This window comes from Rutilus rutilus, assembly GCF_951802725.1.
Source record: "Rutilus rutilus genome assembly, chromosome: 9".
Lineage (NCBI taxonomy): Eukaryota > Metazoa > Chordata > Actinopteri > Cypriniformes > Leuciscidae > Rutilus > Rutilus rutilus.
Window position 1 is genome coordinate 32,818,466 of NC_140223.1, and position 5,784 is coordinate 32,824,249.

General features: G+C 35.1%; 1 long non-coding RNA gene across 1 annotated transcript; it reads left to right on the forward strand.

Moving 5' to 3' along the window:
- The first annotated feature begins 2,826 nt into the window (after positions 1–2,826).
- Positions 2,827–5,558, forward strand: LOC311296442. Its single transcript, XR_014628595.1, has 7 exons — positions 2,827–2,963; positions 3,336–3,406; positions 3,515–3,594; positions 3,671–3,779; positions 3,990–4,064; positions 4,796–4,880; positions 4,984–5,558. It is a non-coding gene; the product is annotated as an uncharacterized lncRNA (long non-coding RNA).
- The last annotated feature ends 226 nt before the right edge of the window (positions 5,559–5,784 follow it).

Sequence of the window (5,784 nt, forward strand, 5' to 3'; positions counted from 1 at the left end):
TACAAGTTACAAGCTCTATAACTCCATATTTGCCATGAGTTTGTTGTCTACTTTATGAATGAAATGGTGGTGTATGGGTTCCTGAGCGCACAACTGGATGATTCTGGACAAACTTTAGTTTACGGGCATTTGCGTGACAGTGAGAGAATGGAAGTATCCTAAATGGGGCCAAACCTTATACTAGAAATCTCAGTTTCAAAGATAAAACCACAGACATGAATAATGTGGTTGTGAACGTGGATTTTAGTGTTAAAAAATGACTCGTTAAGAATTTTTGTGTAAAGTTATACACTTTCACAACTTTTACTAGTTGTATGGTCACTAGGAAAGCACTACACCCTTTGGAACACGAAAAAATACTTAGGGTGAATTACAGTAATTAAAAAAAAACATATTTGATAATTGTACGTACAGTAAGGGAGTTATAGTCAAAATTTCACCTGTAGTAAGTCAGTCTGGTCACTAGGAAAGTTCTACAGCCTTTGGGATATATAAAAAAAAAACACTATAGGTGATTTACAGTTTATTTCATAAACATATGTAATAAACATGTAATAATATGCTCATTACATAAACATGTTTGATAATTGTACAGTAAGGGAGGTATTGTCAAAATTTCACCTGTAGTAAGTCAGTGTATGAACAGTGGAAACTTAATGGCACCATTGATGCGCAGTTGGAGAGGGACATGCATGATGCTGCGCTTTTTTTTTAAACAGGTGCTAAAGCGCATTGTGCAACCTAGCGTTCCGGGGACACAGAGACATTTTGGGACAGCCAAACAGTGGGAATTTCCTTGCCATTATTGAGCATTATTGACCTATGACCCTGTGCTGCAAGAGCAGATCAAACGGCCCAAGGGGTCAATTAAATACCTCAGTCCCTCTAACCAAAATAAGCTCATTTATATTTTGTGGGACTATGTCCCACCCGCTGGTCCTCTAGATATGAATCCATTGTTGCTATTCGGTACAGATATGTGGGTGTAATGAAAGCACTGACAAAAATATATCTGACAAGTGACAAGAAGCACAAGCTTGGTGAAGCAGCCGGAATAAAGAAAAAAAAATTAAGAAATTCCCTTTCATTTTTCAAGTGATTCTACATACTAAAATTTTGGAGAGTGTGAATTCTGTATCTACAACAGGGTGGGAATTATGTAATTTTAGGGGCAAGGCCATTTGGCCTCCACCTTTTTTTTTTTTTTTTAGGGGCACCAAGGCCATATGACAGTGCACAAAGGCCATCATACAATTCGATGTTTTTCCCATTCAGATTGATAGCATAACATCCTAATTTGGAATAAGACATGGATTATGACTTTTTAAATAAAAAAAAACATTTTTTAATGAGAGAGAGAGAGAGAGCGCCATTACATCCAGAAGGTATACACCCTCACACAACAATAGAAACAACATAAATGCCAATAAACGCATTCAGAAACACCACAAATGCCAATAAATTAATAATTTCCTGCATTGTCGAACGCTCTTCTTCATGTGTTTCAAATATGGACTATAATGTTCAGTAGAGCGCCCTCAGGCTGCTGGTATGAATTGAAAACACAGTACATCAGTATACAGCGCTCATAATGATTACATCGACGCATTTGGCTATAAATTCAATAAAATATTATTCCTGTCAATCTGAAATCTGATGTAAACTGAGAATATATCAATATTTCTCCAAATCTGCACACTTTTGAGCTAAAAGCCGTGAGGGACGTTGTTTTGTGAATCGCTTTCATGACGACAGCACGGAGTTTTTTATGAATGGGAGCGTCTGACGCTCATAATTCATATTTAAGGTATCGACTCATTTTTGCATTTCATAACTCCTGACACAAATTAAGACATAACTGTCAATATAAATGTCTCCGAATACAATAGTGGTCAAATACTGAAACGTGAGTCTTATATCTTTTTAATGATGTAAGTTATAGTTTGTCAAGGTAATAACATTAAATCTTATAGTAACTTTGAACTATTAAAAAAAAAAAAAACGCTTCAGTGTGCCGACGCCGTTACCTCTGGAACCTTGCATAGGGCACTTTTCTGAAAAGGGCACTTATCTACTAGCAAATAGATTTTGATATTTTTAGGTCAAACCGTTCTTGTCTGTCAGTCATATAATGCTGGTCTATGGTCACGGTCTCAAAGAGCATCCACAGAGTCCAAATTAAAACAATTCCCCATCGTCCAAATTAAAAAATTCCCCATCGTAAGTACACATTGATGGCCTAAGACACGAAACGAGCGGTTTGTGTCAGAAAACGAACGGTATTTATATCGTTTTTACCTCTTGTAACACAGCGACGTCCAAGTGATCTGAGGGCGCCCGCGCTTCCTGCTGTGTGACGTGTGCGCAGACTGGTGCATAGATAGACATAGATTTCGCCTTGGCTACGGCAGTTCATGAACGAATGCCGTAGCCAAGGCGAAATCTAGTGTATATTTCTATGCACCAGTTTCGACAACAGAGTGTCGTTCTTCTGTTGGTGCTGACGTTACATGCTTCTTGCACTGCTGTTTTGATGCGTGAGATCATCGATGTGATTATGACACTGCACCTGCGCGAATCCACAAACTAATTGAAGTTCAGAGACTACACTCTAAAAAATGAAACATGGCTGTTGTTGAACCAAAGAAATGTAACTATGCTCAAATTAAATAATGTTCTTGTGTTTGTGCATTAAAACTAAAACAGTTGTGTTGACAGAATTAGAAAAAGTCATTTCTCAAATTTACACAACTCACTTAAGTTAAATGAACGAAATGCAGTTGTGTTACCGCTGCAGTACCGCACTTTGGTCAACAGGTGGAGCTATATTTGCGCATGCGCAAATATTTCAAAGAACGTTAATGCGTAGCTCATCTCTTAGCACTCGTTCTCCATTTTGTGGGAATCAAATCATGCTCAAACGGAGGCTGCAATCAACATTTTGTATTTATCTGGACCAAAAGGTGAGTTATTTTACTTCCTATCCTTTAATATTGAGGCTGTCAGTAAATTAGAATAGTCAATCGCTGTTTTTGTTGGTATTTATTGAAGTTGCTTTAGCACTTGTCCTCAAGTGGTGTTGTTAGCTGCTAGCGGTTTTTAGCTCTTATGTGATCTTTTAAACTTGCTGAACTTTGATAATATTTGAATTCACCCATACAAAAAATGGCAAATGACCTTATTTTTTTATAAAATTGCTAGTTAAGAAGAGTTTCTCCATGTTGTGCCCCAATACAGCAGTTGTATCTAGTTTTAGTATACATTTTAATAACTTCCTTAATGTTGAGCATTTTTATTTAATGTCAAATAATAACTCTGAAACTTTTGAAACACAGAATGCATAGGCATATGGCAATAAACACGTTTGACACTGACTCGAGTAAGATGGCATCTACTGTAGCATCTGGTAAGCTTATTAGGTCATCCAAAATAATTTTACTACAGTTTATTTAAATTTTTTTGTATTATTATTATTATTATTATTTGACTCACATCTTCATTTTTGTTTCCTCAGAATTTTGGAGTCCTGCATGTGACGTGCATAGATTGTGGCTCTTCTCAAACATCCAGATCTAAGCTTTTAAAACACTTCAGGTTGGTACATGGACACAGACAAAGTTTTAAAACATGGAATTCGCTGTGGTCCCACATATGCTCAATACTTATGCAGGTTATCAAGGTGCTGATGGACAGAACATTTACGCACAGGAGACATGAGATGATCGAAGATCTGCGTTTCGTCACTGAATTTAATAACAGATAGCCAGCACTCTTTAGAGGTAAGTCTTTATAATGTAATGTCATCTGTGATGAATTACTTGGATGGTTATTGTATGCAATTCCAAATTATAAATTGAAGTATTTTAGATGTAATTCAGATAAATGCTGTTAAAGAAATACTGTTAGTCTTGGTATATGATAATATTGTAAAGACTCAAATTTATCAGCAACCAACCTGATTTGTCCTTTTTGTTCATTTCTGAACCCAGCTCCTCAAAAATTTCAAAAAGACAGAAGGAACAGCGGTAAAGAAGATCATAAGCATCCTATCAGTTATGGATCTGGTATGTTCTGTTATATTCTTCATCATTTTTTATCTGACAATAATTCACTATAGATTAAAATAGTATACCCAAAGATGAACATCATTTACTCTGCTTCATGTCACCGAATCCCTTTTATTTTTCGCTTTTCTAACTAAAAAGGTAAATTATGTGGTTGTACTGCTCATTTCTGTCCATGCAATTAAAGTCAACGGTGAGTTCCTGTTCTGAAGCTTCTAAAGTCACATGCAATTGTTTGATGCTATTGAAGCTTCGGAAGAAGAATTCACCATTGACTGTCATTGTAATGACAGAAATGAGCAGTAAAAAATAGGAAAAAAGACTTTGGGAGTTTGAATGACATAAATGTCAGTAAAAAAAAAAAAATACAGAACTTTTGGGTATCCCTTGAATTTTTGTATATAAGCTCTGGAATGTTAATATGTACATGATTTATTCTGTTTTAATTTCAGAGCTTGTTCGTCTCTTTACCCTATTTCTCAGCAGCATCAGATTTGTGATTTATGCACCTACAATTGGAACAGCTCTGACATCCAAGATTATTTAATGGCTTTTCTGTAGCAAAGCTTTTGGTTTAGAACCACTTATTACTTTTATTGTACTGGTTCTCTGAATTTTGAGGCCCTCACAGATGCAGTTGCAGATAATATTTTTTTTGGCTCTTGTAGAAATAACTTTGGCATAATTTGTGTTAATTCTTCTGAACACTGCTTATTTGTCTCATTGTTCAGAATGACACCACTGGGAAAAGGTGAATTCATCTTGAATGCACTTGCTGTTTACCTGGCCCTCTCAAACCTTGTGAAGGAGTGCATGGTAAATTATTTACATTTATAAAAAATATTGGATGTTTCTCTAAAATCAACTATCCCTTTCACCCCTGATCTGTTGTTAATTGTTACTTTATGTATTTTTTTAGGATGTTGAACATGAAGTCCTAACCTCAGTACGCAAGACCACCTTAGGAATCTATGTGGTCAAACATGAAGGAGCAGAGGCTACAGATCCTTACAAAGATGTTGGCATCATGATTTAAGGCATCTAAATACATGACAACCTGAACAATGTGCAGAAGTGTGTTCTTCGATGCCAGGTCTTATTTACGCCTGAAAAATAAACTCTTGAAATCTGAGGTTAGGAACATTTCTGGTCTTTCTATAATGTTGCACTGTTGACTGTTACAGTACTTTTGTTTCAATATCAACCATGTTACATTCCTTTGCATAATAGTCTTGTTTTAAACAACTGATAAATTGTTTGCTGCTTTTTTTGCAGAACACCTTTATAAGTAATGATTGATAAATCCTTTCACCTAAAGGCAATATGCTTTTTTAAAATTATTTATTTAATTATTTTCTTGAAAAGTGAAGGCAGTCTTTACAGAGTAAATATTGTGTACATGTTCACGTTGGAAATGTTTGTAAAAATGTAAACAAAATTGTAAAAAAAGAAAAAGTGAATGTATTCATTGAATAAACTCATAATGAAACTGGATTATTTGTGTTGGTTGAATGTAAAAATATTAATTTTAGGATAATTGAACTTAATTAACTTAATTGTTTTGGACAAAATTAAGACTGTTAACCTTATTCAACTAAACGGCATTGGATTAACCTTATGTAATTAACTTAAGTTTATTGAAATAAATAATGTTACATAAATCCAACATAACCCAGTTATGTGGGACCGGTTGACATAAAATAGTTAATTAAAGCCAACA